This window comes from Bos mutus, chromosome 25, assembly GCF_027580195.1.
Source record: "Bos mutus isolate GX-2022 chromosome 25, NWIPB_WYAK_1.1, whole genome shotgun sequence".
Classification (NCBI taxonomy): domain Eukaryota; kingdom Metazoa; phylum Chordata; class Mammalia; order Artiodactyla; family Bovidae; genus Bos; species Bos mutus.
The window spans coordinates 8,100,223-8,118,814 of NC_091641.1; the positions used below are offsets into that span (position 1 = coordinate 8,100,223).

An 18,592-nucleotide genomic window follows, 5' to 3' on the forward strand; every position below is an offset into this window, starting at 1 on the left:
AACAAAGATCCTGTAAGCCCGCTGCACAGCTGAAAACAAAAACAACAACAAACAAACAAAAAAAAGAAAACCTCCAGGTGGCAGAGGGTGCTAAGAACAAGGGATTATCCTGGAAGCAGTGCTCCATCCCGATGAGTCAAGTGCATCCACCTCCTGGGCGGGGGATCAAAAGATGCTTCTCTGGAGAAATTCAAGTTCTTAAAGCAAAACCCTCCATAACCTGATCTCTGGGAGGCCCAGAGGTAGTCTGGCTCCCTGTCCACCCGCCCTAAAACAAAATTTGCCAGTTGATACATTCCACCCCCTGGCACTTCCACATGGACCTTTCAACTAACTTTTTAGAGCCTCACGGCTAATACAACAGCCAATCAAGGTTTAGCCAAAGGTACGGAAAGGCAAGTCCCAGCACAAACAAAAGAACAGTTAGGAAAGAGCAGCTTATAAAAAGACAACGCCAGCTCGGAGGAAATCTGCAGAAACTTCCAAGTAGTATTCCCATAGAGTTCAAGAGGGCCGTGAACTCAAATTTCATTAGAAGGTAGAGGAGATAAAGGCAGAGAAATCTCTCACAAAGTAGCAAAATAGGACAAAGAGTTGAAAAGCACAGAAAATAGCTGAGAGTCATGGAGAATCAATCCAGAAGTGTCAATATAAATATATTTAGGGACTTCCTTGCTGGTCCAGGGGCTACGACTCCACAGTCCCTACGCAAGGGACCCAGGTTCAACCCCTGGTCCGGGAACTGAATCCCACATGCCACAGCTAAAGCTCCTGTGGACCGCAACCAGCACGGCCATATAAATAAATACTGAGAAAAAAACACTAGACTTCCCTGTGGTCCAGTGGTTAAGAATCTGCCTGCCAAGGCAGGGGATACGGGTTCAATCCCTGGTCTATGAAGATTCCACATGCCACGGAGCAACTGAAGCCTAGGTGCTCCAGAGCCCACCAGCCACAACTAGGGAGCCACAGACAAATAAACATTGAAAATAAAGTGAAATTAGTAAATGAAATAGCAGGGTCATTATATTAATTGGACATCTCGAATTCATTAGGAGAAGGGCATGGAGATCAAAAGTAGGAAGCAGAGTTGGGAGGGTGGGCCGGATGGCGGCTCACTGATGATTAAAGCTGTCCTTACTGCTTGGTTTTGGTGGTGGTGGTGTAGAATTCACACGGCACAAAGTGAACCATTAACCATTTGAAAGCATCCAGTTCAGAGGCATTTAGTACCTTCAGAGTGCTGTGCAGCCTCTACCCCTCCTCAGTTCTAAGGCATTTTCATTCCCCCTGCAAAGGAAACTACATACCCATGAAGCCGCCCCTCCCTGGGACTTCCCTGGTGGTCCAGTGGTTAAAACTCCACTCTGCCAATGGAGGGGGCCCAGGTCAGGGAACCAGAACTCACATCCCTCAGCTAAGGGTCCCACATGCCTCAGCTAAGACCTGGCACACAATTCTTTCTTTTTTAAGCAGCCCTTCCCACCTCTCTGTCTCCTTTCCTCCCCGCCGCCACCCCCAGCTCCTGGCAGCCACTAATCCACTTTCTATCTCTACCCGTTCTGGAAGTTTGATTTCAGTGGAATCACACAGTATGTGACCTTTTGTGTTGGCTTCTTTCACTTAGCATGATGTTTTTGAGGTTCATCCTTGTTGTAACATGTCTCAGTATTTCATGCCTTTTTATGGCTGAATAACATTCTGTCCTGAGAATAATACCAGCTTTGTTTGTTTATCCATTCATTTAACTGAAGGACTTTGGGTTATTTCCACTTTGGGGCTGTTGTGAATAGTGATGCTATGAACATTCATTGTTCAAGGATTTGTTTGAATACCTATTTTCAATTCTTTGGGTATATACCTAGGAGTGGAATTGCTGGGTCATGTGGTAATTCTGTGTTTATATTTTTGAGGAATTTTCAGACCCTTCCAATGAAATTACACTGTTTTACATTTCCTACCAGCAATGTAAGAGGGTTCCAGTTTCTCCACATCCTTGCCAACACCTGTTATTTTCTGTTTTGCTTTTGTTTTTTTTTTCAGTTGACAGCCTAGTGGGCGTGAAGTAGTATCTCATGATTTTGATTTGCATTTCCCTAACGACTAATGATGAGTATCTTTTCAAGTGCTTTTTAGCCGCTTGTGTACTTTCTTTAGATAAATAAATGTTCCTTTGTGTTCTTTATCTATTTTTAAACTAGATTGTTTTTCTTTTTGTTGCTGAGTTGTAAGTGTGCTTTATATATTCTGGATTTGTTGTTGTCTTAGTCGCTAATTTGTGTCTGACTCTTTTGCGACCTCATGGACCATAGCCTGCCAGGCTCCTCTGTCCGTGGGATTCTCCAGGCAAGAATACCAGAGTGGGTTGCTATTTCCTTCTCCAGGGAATCTTCTCGACCCGGGATCAAACCCATGTCTCCTGCATTGGCAGGTGGATTCTTTACCACTGAGCCACCAGGGAAGCCCCTATATATATTCTGGATACTAGACTCTGATCAGATATATGATTTGCAAATATTTTCTCTCTTTCTTTGGTTGTCTTTTCACTTTCTTGATAGTGTTACCAGCTGACTTTAAAACTATATTCATGTGTGATTTTGATGATCTTTATTAAAAAGTTGAAATCAGTAAAAGAATAAAATCATGGATAGTATTTTTTTAAGATAATATGTTTTAAAATGATAGAGTATTTAGAGTATTTTTTTCCATTTTTAATTAACAAGCAAAATATTAATTAAAAAAACAACAACACAACAACAAAAATCCCTAAAGTTGGAACTGCAGTAAGTCAAATTGCTGCTGGAGTTCAGAGTAAATGTCTTAGTATATAAACAACTTATAAACAACTTAGTATATAAACAACTTATACAGACCTCTAAGAAAGACACAGACACCAGTAGGTGTCATGAATAGATGACTCAAAGGAAAAAAAAATTCAAAAACACAAGAAAAATGAGAAAATAAAAGATGCAAATTAATAAGATTGATACATTTTTTTCTAGTGACAAAATTAAATAATGGCAGGATATGCAAAATAGATACTCTTCTGATAAAGAAAGTACAAATTTATATGCCTTTTTGGTAAGCAATTTGGTACAGTGTGTCAAGAATCTTAAAAATATTACTCCTTTTGACCCAGTAATTCAAGCTCTAAGAATCTATCCTAAGAAAATAACTTGAAATATAAAAACCTCTTACATACCAAGATGTTTATCATGTTTGTGTGTTAGTTACTCTACTCAGTTGTGTCCGACTCTTTGGCACCCCATGGACTGTAGCCCGCCAGGCTCCTCTGTCCATGGAATTCTCCAGGCAAGAATACTGGAGTGGGTTACCATTTCCTTCGCCAGGGGATCTTCCTGACCCCAGGGATTGAACCCAGGTCTCCTGCATTGGCAGGCAGATTCTTTACCATCTAAGCCACCAGGGAAGCCAGTTTAATAATGGAAAATTGTAAGGTCTTCCCTGGTAATCCAGTGGTTGAAGATCCACCTTCCAAAGCAGGGGACGTGGGTTCGATCCCTAGTTAGGAAACTGAGATTCCACATGCCTCAGAGCAACTAAGCCTGTGCACCGCAATGAAGACCCAGAGCAATCAAAAAATAAATAACAAAGTTGTTTTTTTTTAAACAAAAGTAATGAAAAAATTTAAACAACCTAAACATTCAACAGATGGTGGATGAGTAATTTCAACTTCAAGGAGAAAAATGACATCTAAAAGTTTATCTAGGGACGTCCCTAGTGGTCCAGTGGTTAGGAATCTCCGTGACAATGCAGGGCAGGGAATTCCTGACAATTCCTTGGTCAGGGAACTAAGATTCCACATGAGGCTCAGCAGGTAAGCCAGGGCATTGCAGCTAGAGTCCATGCGCCTCGACCAAAGATACCACATGACCAAATGAAGACCCCCGTGTGCCCCAACTAAGATCCGATGCAGCTAAATAAACAAATTAAAAAATGTTTTAAAGTTTATCTGGAATATGGTCTAACCCTCTCTTTTTAAAAAAAACTTTTTTGTTTTGTATTGGTGTTTAGCCAATTAACCGGAGAAGGCAATGGCACCCCACTCCAGTACTCTTGCTTGGAAAATCCCATGGACGGAGGAGCCTGTTAGGCTGCAATCCATGGGGTCGCTAAGAGTTGGACACGACTGAGCGACTTCACTTTCATTTTTCACTTTCATGCATTGGAGAAGGAAATGGTAACCCACTCCAGTGTTCTTGCCTGGAGAATCCCAGGGACAGGGGAGCCTGGTGGGCTGCCGTCTCTGGGGTCGCAGAGTCGGACACGACTGAAGCGACTTAGCATAGCATAGCATTAGCCAATTAACAATGTTGTCATAGTTTCAGGCAAACAGCAAAGGGTCTCAGCCATACATACACACATCTAACCATCCCTTTTTAAAAGATTTCATTTATTGGTAAAAATAAAGATAAAAAGATAGCATAAGGAAAAGAAGGAAATAAATAAAAAGGTTACCTCTGGGTGCAAGTCGCTCAGTCGTGTCCGACTCCTTGCGACCCCATGGACTATACAGCCCATGGAATTCTCCAGGCTAGAATACTGGAGTGGATAGCCTTTCCCTTCTCCAGGGAATCTTCCTAACCCAGCGATCGAACCCAGGTCTCCCACACTGCAGGTGAAATTTGTTAGCTGAGCCACAAGGGAGGCCCAAGAATACTGGAGTGGGTAGCCTATCCCTTCTCCAGCAAATCTTCCTGACCCCGGAATCAAACCGGGGTCTCCTGCATTGCAGGCGGATTCTTTACCAACTGAGCTATCAGGGAAGCCCTCTGGGGGGTGGAATATTAAATAAGCCATCTCCCTAGCTGTTGCACAATCATTGGACCTGTCTCAGCTAGGACAGTTTTCCCAGGATTTCCTCATCTAGCAGGAAGAGGAGGATCAGAAAGTGGAGAAGACAGCTTGGAATGGGCTCTCGCTGCACCTGTGTGATGATTTAAGTAAAGGTTTCTGCCTTCCTTAGGGCTGAGGCATCTGACTCAGAATGCTGGGAAATGCAGAATGCATGAAATTTATTCCCAAGCTCTTCAGTCAGTTCAGTTCAGTTCAGTCGCTCAGTCGTGTCCGACTCTTTGCAACCCCATGAATCGCAGCATGCCAGGCCTCCCTGTCCATCACCAACTCCCGGAGTTCACTCAGACTCACATCCATCGAGTCAGTGATGCCATCCAGCCATCTCATCCTCTGTCGTCCCCTTCTCCTCTTGCCCCCAACCCCTCCCAGCATCAGAGTCTTTTCCAATGACTCAGCTCTTTGCATGAGGTGGCCAAAGTACTGGAGTTTCAGCCTCAGCATCATTCCCTCCAAAGAAATCCCAGGGCTGATCTCCTTCAGAATGGACTGGTTGGATCTCCTTGCAGTCCAAGGGACTGTCAAGAATCTTCTCCAACACCACAGTTCAAAAGCATCAATTCTTCGGCGCTCAGCCTTCTTCACAGTCCAGCTCTCACATCCATACATGACCACAGGAAAAACCATAGCCTTGACTAGGCGGACCTTTGTTGGCAAAGTAATGTCTCTGCTTTTGAATATGCTATCTAGGTTGTTCATAACTTTCCTTCCAAGGAGTAAGTGTCTTTTAATTTCATGGCTGCAGTCACCATCTGCAGTGATTTTGGAGCCCAAAAAAATAAAGTGTGACACTGTTTCCACTGTTTCCCCATCTATTTCCCATGAAGTGATGGGACCGGATGCCATGATCTTCGTTTTCTGAATGTTGAACTTTAAGCCAACTTTTTCAGTCTCCACTTTCACTTTCATCAAGAGGCATTTTAGTTCCTCTTCACTTTCTACCATAAGGGTGATGTCATCCACTGGAGAAGGGAATGGCAAACCACTTCAGTATTCTTGCCTTGAGAACCCCATGAACAATATGAAAAGGCAAAATGATAGGATACTGAAAAAGGAATTCACCAGGTCAGTAGGTGCCCAATATGCTACTGGAGATCAGTGGAGAAATAACTCCAGAAAGAATGAAGGGATGGAGCCAAAGCAAAAACGATACCCAGCTATGGATGTGACTGGTGATAGAAGCAAGGTCCAATGCTGTAAAGAGCAATATTGCATAGGAACCTGGAATGTCAGGTCCATGAATCAAGGCAAATTGGAAGTGGTCAAACAAGAGATGGCAAGAGTGAATGTCGACATTCTAGGAATCAGCGAACTAAAATGGACTGGAATGGGTGAATTTAACTCAGATGACCATTATATCTACTACTGCGGGCAGGAATCTCTCAGAAGAAATGGAGTAGCCATCATGGTCAACAAAAGAGTCCAAAATGCAGTACTTGGATGCGATCTCAAAAACGACAGAATGATCTCTGTTCGTTTCCAAGGCAAACCATTCAATATCACGGTAATCCAAGTCTATGCCCCAACCAGTAGTGCTGAAGAAGCTGAAGTTGAATGGTTCTATGAAGACCTACAAGACCTTTTAGAACTAACACCCAAAAAAGATGTCCTTTTCATTATAGGGGACTGGAATGCAAAAGTAGGAAGTCAAGAAACACCTGGAGAAACAGGCAAATTTGGCCTTGGAATATGGAATGAAGCAGGGCAAAGACTAATAGAGTTTTGCCAAGAAAATGCACTGGTCATAGCAAACACCCAAGCTCTTACCAGTACCCATTTTGCGCCAGGGACCAAGGGCGCAAAGTTCAAGAAACCTCTCAACACCGGGGAGTTCATATTCAAGATCAAATAAAATCCATTAGGTTTTCAGACCATCTTCCATGCATGCACCTGTCACAACCCACACAGTTGACATCCCTCTACCTGCAGCCGTTTCTAGGTTACCTGAGTGTTCATTTTGTGGACAGTCTTCACCCTCTATTTATTCTCATAGTTTGTGGCCTGGGTTCCTCCTGGACATACAGTCACTGACTGTACTCTAAGGAGACCAACTGCCCTGTTCCCACTGCCAGGGCCAGGGCATAGCCAAAATGTGTGTTTAGAGTGTTCATTCCTATATGTATGAAAGTGAAGTGAAAGTGCTAGTTGCTCTGAGTCCTGTCTGACTCTTTGCGACCCCATGGACTGGAGCCCACCAGGCTTCTCTGTCTATGGAATTCTCCAGGCAAGAATACTGGGGTGGGTAGCTATTCCCTTCTGCACTGGATCTTCCCGGCCCAGAGATCAGACTCAGGTCTCCTGTATTGCAAGCGGATTCTTTACCGTCTGAGCCACCAGGGAAGCCCTTGGATATGTATAGATAAATTTATATTAGGTTGGCCAAAAAATTAGTCTGGGTTTTTCCAAAACATGCATGTATCTATCCCCTGGTGGAGGGAATGGCAACCCACTCCAGCATTCTTGTCTGGTGAATCCAATGGACAGAGGAGCCTGGCAGGCTACAGCCCAGGGGTCGCAAAAAGTCGGACATGACTGAAGGGACTTAGCAAGCAGGCATGCACATACATGTATACATAGTTTTCTACAGTGAGCGGGTGTTGCCTTTGTAGAAAATTTTAAAAGAGTCTGCTCTGCACTTCCCTTTAGGGTTTCATTCTGTGTTTGCTCTGTTGCCTTGCTGTCTGTGTCGGCTGCAGGCTGTCCAGAAGGCTCTGAACAGAGGGAGGAGGGGTCCCGGGTGTAGCCACAGAGTGGAGCTGAGCCAGGCGAGCTCGCAGAAGACGAAGGGGGCCTTGAAGAGAGCTTCCAGTCAGCAGGTCTGCTGGAAGCACTAGCCCTTTGCCCGTCACTCAAGTCGAGGACACCCAGTGCCACGGGGCCACAGTCTGCCTGCTGGCGGCCGGGGAGATTTCAGAGATTTGAGGTTGTTCTTAGGACCCAGAGCTGAGAGGGTTGTGATGAAGCCCCTCCCGCGCGGGTGCAGTGCAGCTGTCCTGGAGAGAGGGCCAGAGGCCACTGACGGGGGAGGGAGGGCGCGCGGCAGCTGCGGGCGGCGGGCGCAGGGCCGGGTGGGCGGAGCCTGACAGGTGAAGCGCTGTGTCCCCGGTGCCCTCATGCGGAGGGGCCCTCATCCGGAGGGGCGGCCCAGCGCGTCTCCCCTCAGCCCAGCTCCCTCTCATCCGGGCAGCGCTTGGCTGTCTCCCAAGTCGTTCACCTCTTGAGAGTCTCTGCCAAGAGCCCCGCCCTCACCCCTTCTTGCAGACCCAGCAAGGTGGGCACCCTGTTGGAGCCTGGACTCCACGTTCCCCGGGTCCTCTTGGCCTTGGACACTCATTGTGAGGCTGAGGCCTTTCTGTTTTTGTGGTGGGGCTGTCTCACTCTCCAGTCACAGAAAGTGCCAGCCATCTCATCCTCTGCTGCCCTCTTCTCCTGCCTTCAATCTTTCCCAGCATCAGGGTCTTTTCCCATGAGACAGCTCTTCACCTCAGATGGCCAAAGTATTGGAGTTTCAGCTTCAGCATCAGTCCTTCCAATGAATATTCAGGACTGATTTCCTTTAGGATTGACTGGTTTGATCTCCTTGCAGCCCCACACCAGACACCTCCCAGTCCTTCTTAAATGTCAGGTGGATGATGAATGTGGATGTTTGCTGCTTGGGGTTCATTTGAATCCTGCAGCCTCACTCCTGAAGTCCTTGAATAGCATACCCCATCCCGTGTACCTTGGCCTTGCCTGACTGGCAGAGCGGGGATGGATTAGCAGCAAATCCTCCTACATTAGCAAGGAGGAAGTGGGTGCCCGGTCAAAATGGTTTGCTTCTGTTTATGAGTTTTGTAGCAGGTGTGTTCTGGAATGTACCAATGTGTGTCTATATGTATCTGTCAATGCCTCCTTAAGCATCCCAAGATCAAAGGCTTGTAGAAGCAACGAAAACTCATGTCTCCTGAAAAATAGGAATATTAATTTTCTCAGGGCTACTGGATTTGTTTGTTTTGTATTGGGCTTTGTGTGTGTGTATATGTATAAAATGAGGATTTTAGATAAAGAGTTGATTTAGATAAAGAGCTTATCTAAACTTAATAGGCATTATCTAAATGACAGGCATTTAATTTTTTAAAAGCTTAAAAATATACTAAAACCATAAGAAACTGAAATATACTAAAATGGGCTTCCCAGAAGGCTCAGGGGTAAAGAATCTGCCTGTAGGGAGGGGGGTTCAGGTTGTGGAACACATGTACACCCGTGGCAGATTCATGTTGATATATGGCAAAACCAATACAATATTGTAAAATAAATAAATTAATTTAAAAAATAATAAAAATAAAGAATCTGCCTGCCAATGCAGGAGACGTGGGTTCAATCCATGGGTCCGAAAGATTCCCTGCAGGAGGAAATGGCAACCTGTTCCAGTATTCTTGCCTGGAAAATCCCGTGGACAGAGGAGCCTGGTAGGCTGCAGTCCATGGGGTCACAGGAGTCAAACACGACTGAGTGACGGAGCACACACATGCATATACCAACTATCATAATTAAAGCAGTTTAGAGCTTGGCAACTTTTGGCTTAGTGACAAAAGAGAAAAAATTAGTTTATTTAATACTCTTTCATGGATACAAGGAAATAAATGAGTTTTTCTGAAAGTATCAGTTTCTTGAGAGAGAATTTAACAGGCATTTATTGATTGCTTGACATGAGCAGGTATTGTGCAAGCCCTGTTTGCACCTGTGGAGAGTGGACAAGGCAGGTACCACTTTCATGGGTCCAGAGGGTGGGCAGATTGTTCAACTGCCATGACAAACATGCTCTGGCCATAAAGCAGAACAGGTGCTGTGGGTGAATAATAGTAAAACCGCCTTGGGGATGGCAGGAAAGGAAAAGATTGAGGCCAAGATTGGGAGGAAGAGCAGGAATTAGCTGGAAGAGAAGGTCAAGGACATTCCAGGAGTGGAGAAAACACTTCTCATTCCAGGAATGGTGTGGCATGCCTGCAGGGTAGACAAGGAGGGGTTAAGGGGTTTAAGGTGGGGATGAAGCCTCAGGATAGATGCACAGGATCTTGAGGCTGTGTTGAGAAGGTTATATTTTATCCCAAGGACAATGGAAAACCTTCAAAGGTCAATGAATGTCATGATTGCCCCCTGCACTCTTTAAAGACCTTTTTGGCATATAGTTGTGACCCCATAAATTTTTGAATGAAGTGAGTAGGACAGGATGAAAGGGAGGCCTCATTGTCAAGAAAGAAGGGACTTCCCTGGTGGTTCAGTGGCTAAACTTCCGCACTCCCAATGCAGGGGGCCCAGGTTCAAGCAAGCCCCGGTCTGGGAACTAGATCCCAAATGCCACAACTAAAACAGAACCAGTCAAGCAGAGATCCTGGGAAAGAGGTTTTCAGGAGAAGCAAACAGTATGTGCAGAGGCCCTGAAGCAGGAACCAGCTTTTCAAGAGTCAAGACTGCCTGAATATCTGGAGCAGAGTGAGTGAGGCAGAGAAGGATAAGAGATGAAGTTGAAAGTTATTGTGTATAAAATACATAAAGAAGAACCTACTGTATAACACAGGGAACTGTACTCAATGTCTTATAATAACCTATAATGCAAAAGCATCTATAGATATATATCTGTATATCTGACTTTGCTGTACTCCTGAAGCTAACACAATATTGTAAATTAACTATATTTCAATTAAAAAAAATTTTTTTAAGAGAATAGGAGGAAACGAGACACCCTATTATTATGGCTCAGTACCCTGATTTTAATGTCTGTTTTATGAAATCAAAGTGACTGAGAATTCAAGAATTGGCCTTGTATTTTTACAATCACAGTTTAATTTTGAATTGGAGGTATGCCCATGCATTAATAAAGTGTGTAAGGTGGTATGACTAATAATATTAAACTAACATGGTTTCACTGATGGACAGAGTTTTTTTTCATTTACAGTGTCTCACTTGATCTCTACAACAACAATAAAAGTAAGTTTTATTGTTTTCACATTTATTTTACATAAGGGAAAAGAAGCTTAGGAGTTAATTAAGACTTTGCTAAGAAGCAAGAATCCACGTCTTCTAAATCTCACGTTCTTTCCAATATTACCCCATAAGTCAAGCAGACGACTTCATCTTTTGTTTATTCAAATCCTCAGGGTATGTTGCCAAGGTATCTTTTTTCAGAAAGTCTATTTTTGAAAAATATTAATAACTTGATGCTTTTCCTATTCCAGCGATTATTTTTAATAACCTTTTTCTATTAATAATACTAATGCTAATTGTAGAAAATCTAGAAAAACATTTTGAAATCCCACTCAGATAAGTGCTATTGATATTTTAGTGTTTCTTTCCACTACCTGCCTATAAATACACTGCCTATAAATCTGTGTGTATATATACACATTTGTTGTTTGGTCACTGAGTCCTGTCTGACTCTTTGCAATCCTTTGGACTGTAGCCTGCAGGCTCCTCTGTCCATGGAATTTCCCAGGCGAGAATACTGGAGGGGGTTATCATTTCCTTCTCCAGGGGATCTTCCTGACCCAGAGATCAAACCTGAGTTTCTTGAGTCTCTTGCATTGGCACGCAGGTTCCTTACCGCCGAGCCACCAGGGAAGCCCATGTATACGCGTGCACTCAGCCACTTCAGTAGTGTCCAACTCTTTGAGACCCTATAGACTGTAGCCCTCCAGGCTCCTCTGTTTGTGGGATTCCCAGGCAAGAATACTGGAGTGGGCTGCCACGCCTCCTTCTCCTTCCCGACCTAGGGATTGAACCCGCATCTCTTGAGTCTCCTGTACTGACAGGGGGATTGTTTTACCACTAGTGCCACCTGGGAAAGACCCATATATACACATACATATATGTTAATACATTGATAATTTTGTTAGGAAATTGTGCTCATACTGTACACTGTTTCATATGATGTTGTGAAAAGTGACAGGGCCTGACAGTGAAGGTTAATTAGGCCCTGAAGCCAGAATGTAGCAGCCCTGTTTGCTGTGCACCCTTGTCATGCTACTTAGTCTTTTTGGAACCTCAGAGCACTATGAGCTGATTGCAAACCTTCGTGCACTCTCCTCCGATCCCAGGTGATCTCTGTTCCTGGGATCAGGAGCTGGCCTGTGTCTGAAAGCCGCCCTCTCCTTCTCCCCTTGGCCAGCAGGGTCCTCGTGGTCAGTGCCCTCACTCATACCCTCTGATTCGTTGCCCCATGACCTCCGTAACATCCTCTCCAAGCAGCTGACTCCCAGAGCAGGCAGGCCCCTTCCAGTCTCTGGATGATCTCCCGGAGGCAGTCTGTGAGTCTCCAAGCATGTCCCCATACATACAACAGTCTATATATCAACAGTGTCCAGGTAACAATATACAGGCAACAAGGTGCGTATCAACAGCATCCACCTAAGAATGGACATCTTGATGTTGTTTATATCAGCAAACGGACTCTGCTTTTATTTGTTTATTTTGGCTTTTTTTTAAACTGCCATGTAAAAGGAATGGTTTCTTTTAAAACAATACTTATTTATGGGTCTTCCTTGCCGCTCGAGGGTTTTCCTCTAGTTTTGGAGAGCAGGGATTTCTCATTGCAGTGGCTTCTCTTGTTGTGGGCTCAGTGACCTCTGGGCTCAGTGTTGATTCGAAAACACTAAACCACCAGGAAGCCCCCAGGGAAAGGGTTTTTAAAGCATGTGTGACACCAAGAAGCTATAAAGAAGTTGAGCAATTTGGCTATGTAAAAATCAAAAGCTCCAATACAGGAAAAGATACCCTGAGCAGAGTCAAAAGACACAACACCCTCCACATGCAGCTGGGCCTCTAACACTGCTCTGTGACCCCCTTACTTGTTCAGCTTGTACTTTCCAAGAAAACCAAAGTCATCAGGTGTAAATGTTCTCTGCTTCCGCCATCGGACCTGTAAATGTATTGAACTCAAACCCGTCCATTCCACCTCCTACCAGTTAAAACCCATCCATTCCACCTCCTGTCTGAAGCTAACAGCACCTCTGTGCTGGGTTCCCATCCACCTTGCCCCAGCAAGCCCGTGGCTATGTTAATTGCCCCAGTCCCCTTGCCCTACCTGCTGCTCCCGGCCTGTCCTTTACCGACCGCCCACTGGGTTTCACCTCCTGGATACATCCTGTCTCTGTCCTCTCCTCTCTTTCTTCCCTTCGCTGCTGGGGGCAGGCCTCATCATTTCATGTCTGGACCATTGCAGCAGCATTCTCTCGGGTCTCTTTTAACCTGACCATCTTTTTTTTTGTTTGGTTTTATTTTGGCCAGAACTATTTTTTTTTTTTCCCTGACCACAACCCTCGGCTTACAGAATCCTAGTTCCCTGACCAGGAATGGAACCCGATTCCTCGCCAGTGAAAGTGCTGAGTCCCGACCATCAGACTGCTATCTGCACGGCCACCCTTGATATTACAGGCAAAGCCTCTCACACTAAGACCTGCTCGCAGCCCCTGCCATTGGTCAGTCTCATCTTCTGCAGCTTGGGGATCAGAGCCCTGTGGAAGGAATGCCCTCCTGGGTGGGGGAGCACCTATAATTTGGGAAAAACCTCCCATCCAATTCGAGTCCCAGCCTTGATCTTGACATTGCAAAGCGCTCTCCTCCGTGACCTCTAAGTGCCCAGCTCCCCAGACTCACCTGCCTTGGACTTTTTGCCTTAGTGACAACAGCCTGCCACACACCTCCCCACCCCTTCCAAGAACACGCTTGCTGCTCTCCTTCAGCAGGGTGGATTCTGGTCATCTTCCAGAACTCCACTCAGCCACCGTGGACCCTGAGCCCTGGGCTGGGTAGTGACACCTGCCTCCTCCGGGCAGCCCTAGCATCCTGCACGTGCCTCGGTGGTTTGTTGAGCAGCCTGGTGGTCTGGGTGCCTTTTAGGAGGCTGGTTGGGAGCTGTCTCTAGAAGGTGGAGCTCATATCACCACTTGAGCCTCACTCAGCTTTGGGTTCTAGCAGCCAATTCTTGGGCGATGGGAACTGCCCCACTTCCTTCCTCTCGAGCATCTGTCACAATATTGAAACTGTATTAAAATGATGTCTTTGTGTTGTCTCCACCCTCCACTGTAAGCATCTTGAGAACAGGGACAGTGTTTTTTTCACACTCCCTGGCATGTACCCAATGCTACAGCTGAACTGAAGAGGGATTTGGCAAAGCCCGGACAGGGTTTAATGTTTTCTTGGTCTTTGTACTGGAACAGATGGTCATAAAGACAGTTTATGAGATGTCATTAGGATAAGTGTAAATTCCTGTAGTTTCATCCAAAAGTTACAGGCATGTGAATTTCGGGCGGGCCACTGTGGCTTTGCAGCAGTTTGTGTGATAAGAGGTGGGGATTTTCACGGAGGAAGCAGCCAGGGTGGCAAGGCTGCAGGACGCTGCTGGGAGGTTGACCTGCCCAGCTGGTGTCCCTGAGACGTTGCTCTGTCATTATCCCCACTCTCTCTTGTGTCTTCAGTAATTTTCCCTCCCATCCATCTGTCCTCTCAGCCTGTAAACATGCCCATGTGTCCCCCAACCTTTCTTTCTCTTTAAAGTAGTTATTTATTTATTTATTTGGCTGCTCTGGGTCTTAGTTGGACTTCCCTGGTGGCTCAGACAGTAAAGAATCTACCTGCAATGCGGGAGACCCAGGTTCCATCTCTGGGTCAGGAAGATCCCCAGGAGAAGGGAATGGCAACCCACTCCAGTATTCTTGCCTGGAGAATCCCAGAGACAGAGGAGCCTAGCGGACTACAGTGCATAGAGTTGCAAGGAGTCAGACAGGACTGAGCAGTTAACACTTTCACTTTCCAGATCTTATTTGCAGCATGTGGCATCTAGTTCCCTGACCAGGGATTGAACCTGGGACCCCTGCATTGGGACCTTGGAGTCTTAGCCACTGGCGCACCAGGGAAGTCCCTCCCTTAACCTTAAACCCACTTTCCCACCTGGCTTCTTCCTCGAGGTGTCCCCCAACTCCTGTCCTCTCTTTTCACACACCTCTGCCTCCTTGTGATCTGCCCTCCTTTCGATCAGAGAACCCTTTCCCACCTTCAATTCCGGGACACCACGTTCTCTTGATTCTTCCTCCCTGCCCAGAGCTAACTTCGTCTTATTGGAAAGATGACGACCCTCCAATGCCAGCTGCTTCCCCATTTCTGATTTTGCCCACCATGACGCTGTTGGATACTCCCCCTCCCTGCCCCCAGCCATGGTTCACCGACTCCCTGCTTCCCTTGAGTCTGTCTTCTCCTCACGCCATCATCCATCTCTCTTCGGTTGCAATTCTTGTCTGCCCGTAAACAAGTGCAGATCTTCCCCATCCTTACGCACCCTGCTGGCTTCTCAGGACTCTTCCATCACCTTAGGAACCTTCCTGGGATTCTCTACTCTTCACTGTTAGCCTTCTCCAAAGAAAAGGCCACCTCCCTGCCTTCCTCTTTCCCCTCTCCCCAGATGTTCAGCATCTCACAGTCAGACTTAGATCTGAGTTTGTCAGATCTGAGTTTGTCTGCTGTGGTTGCTCGCTAAATGACGTCAGAGACCTAGCCAGCAGCTTTTTTTTTTTTTCCCAGCCACACCATGAAGTTTTGGGGGTCTTAATTCCCCCACCAGGAATTGAACCCGGCCCTCTGCAGTGAAAGCACCAAGAGCCCTACTCACTGGACGCCTTGCAATTCCCAGCACCTTTAATTGAGTGCCTTGCCTCCCCTGCTCTCCCTGGTTCCCATCCTCAGGGATCTGCCTGCAGGATTTGGCCAACTCCTCCTTCGAGGGCGGCGCCAGGCTTCATCTTCTCCTTCCACACTGTCTGGACTTTCTTGGGCTCTGGCAGTGGCCACTCCTCCTATCCTAGATGGAGACTTTGCCTGGGGCTCTGTCCTTGGTCTTTTCTCTTCTTAACACTTTCCCTATTGTTTATGATAATAAATGTATTAAATAAACATATTATTATGTCTGGGGACAGCCTGGAGCATTTAACAGGGATGCTTGCCTACAAGGGGTCCTCAGTGTTCCTCAGGAGCATCAGCTAATGGGAAGAGCATGAGTTTTAATGTAGACAGACACAGATTCTGATGCCTATCCTGGCCTTGATCCTTGTCTGTTGCGTGATCTCGGGCACACTGATTACCTTTCTAATTACAGTACTCGTGAGGATGAAATGTGATAATGGGTGCTCAGAAAAAGCGGCTTCCTTCTCCTTCCTGAGATGGAAGGAGCTGGAAAAAAATGGAGTGGGGTGGGCACCGGCATGGGGGACCCTAGGACACCCAGTGAGATCAAAGCCAAGCATTTGTGTGGCTTCAGGATTCAGAGGAAGGCCATTGGCACGACTGTTCTCATCTGCCAGGACCCAGAATCCTTCCTGAATGATCTTCAGTTTTAGCTCTGGAACTGGCCAGAAGTAGGAGAAGACAAGATGACCTGAAGCAGCATCTGAGGACATGTGAGATCACTGGCTGTGTCCGCACCCATAAATGACCGGCCAGTGGTTGGAATTTTGCTGCACTTGCCCTGGCCCTTTTGGCCTGCACACTGGCCTGCCTTAGTTCACTCTCCTGCTGTTTTTATAGTTGTTTTCTCTGCTGTCCTTCATCCCTCGACCCCCACTACATGCATGAATACCAATACCCAACCCCTATGCCCCCTTCCTGACTTTCCCTCCATCGGAGTTCAGCTGCTGGGGTAGGAGATTCCAGGGTCTTATCACAGGTCTCTCAGCTCTTCAGATGTTAATAGCATCACACCCTGTCAGCTGGGAGCTGGGTAGATGTGTATCCCACCTGCAAAATCCATGTATACCTGTGGTGGATTCATTTTGATATTTGGCAAAACTAATACAATTATGTAAAGTTTAAAAATAAAAAAAAAAAAAAAAAGAAAACGAGGAAGAAGCTGGTTAGCCAGCAAGCAGATTTATCTGGCAAGAGCCAGGGTGTCTTTCTCTCTCCCTTTTTTTTTCTTTTGAGCTTTTTTTTCTGTTAACATTTTTAGATCAGCCTCTTTCTTTTAACCTGCCGTGTAGTATTCCTTAGAATTGCTCTTTTTTGTTTGGACTTTGTGCTGTTGTGGGAAGAGTTGAGTTGCTTTTGCTTTTTCCCTAGGAACACTGCTTCAGGGAGTGCCCTTGAACATGACTCATGGGAGTGTTTCTCTAGGACAGATCCCAGGGCTTAGAGCAACGATCCCCAAGCTTTTTGGCACCAGGGACCGGAAGATAGTTTTTCCACGGACCGGGGTTGAGGAGGGGGGTTGGTTTCAGGATGGTTCCATTATATTTATTGTGCACTTTATTTCTATTATTATTATTACATCAGCTTCACCTCGGATCATCAGGCATTAGATCCTGGAGGTTGGGGACCTGTGGGTTAGAAGATATAAGTATATTTATGTGTATTTGAAATTTTATTAGATCCTGCCAGATTGCCCAAAGACTGTACCACCACAGGAAAAATGTTTCTTTTTTGGTGTCATCATTTCATGTCTTGCCTAAGAAGGTATTCTCATTGCTAAAGGTATAAACAGATTTTTCTGTATTTTCTTCTCCGTTCTTCTGAGTAAGTTCTAACAAGTTTTGCTTTTTACATTTGATCCCACACACCCTGGAGCAGGGGGATTTTTTTTTTTTTTTCCATTGTACTGGTACCTCCTGAAGAGTCCGCTTTGCTTTTAGACTTGCTGTTCCATTTCACTGACCCATACGTTTACTGCTGTACTACTACGTCATGTTTTAAGTGTTTATCTTAAAAAAAATTTTTTGATCATATAATATATATAAAACATAAATAAATTATATATATAAATATAAATTTATATATGGATATAAATTTATAAAACATAAATTTTCCATTTTAACCAGCTTTAAGTATACAGTTTAGGGACTGCCCTGGTGGCCTAGTGGTTAAGACTTCACCTTCTAGTGTAGGGGCGCATATTCAGTCCCTAGTCTGGGAACTAGGAGGCTACATGCCTGGAAACCAAAAAGCCAAAACGTAGAAGCAATACTGTAACAAATTCAATGAAGAGTTAAAAAAAAAAATCTTAAAATTATACAGCTCAGTGGCATTAATGACATTCCTTGTGTTGTTCAACAGTCGTCACTGTTTCCACAATTTTTCATCGTTCCAAATAGAAGCTCTGTACCTATGACACAGGAGTTCCCTTCTCCCCTCTAACCTTGTGCCCTGTAATGTCTACTCTACTTTCCGTGTCTGCAAATTTCTGTATTCTAAATTTCACATAAGTGAAATCATACAGCAGTTGTCCTTTTGGTCTGGCTTATTTCACTTAGAATTAGTTTACAGGAGTCATCCACGTCATATCATAAATCAGAACTTCATTTCTTTTTATAGCTGAAGAATATTCCATCGTATGGATATACTCCGGTTTATATATCCGTTCATCTGTTGACCAGCAACTTCCTTTTGGCTGTTCTGAATAATGCTGCTCTGAACATTGGCATACACCTGTCTGTTTGAGTTCCTGTCTTTCATGTTCTTGGGTACATACCCAGGAGGGGAGCTGCCGGGTGCTATGGTCATTCCACGTTTAACACTTTCCCTTGGTGGTCACAGAGGAGAGGTCATTTCCTTCATTTTAGTAGTCGCTCAGTCCCTGAGCCTCGTTCTTACTCCATTTTTTACATTCACCTGTCCCCGTTTCCCCCCACCTCCCAAAGCCAAGCACTGATATTGGCACAGGGTGGTACCAAGTGCAGGTCAGCCTGGGTGGACACATGCA

General features: G+C 45.3%; 1 protein-coding gene across 3 annotated transcripts in view; it reads left to right on the forward strand.

The window, feature by feature from the left end:
• HIP1 (huntingtin interacting protein 1) overlaps positions 1–18,592 on the forward strand; it is a 134,404-nt gene that overhangs the window by 24,289 nt on the left and 91,523 nt on the right. The window lies entirely within an intron of this gene.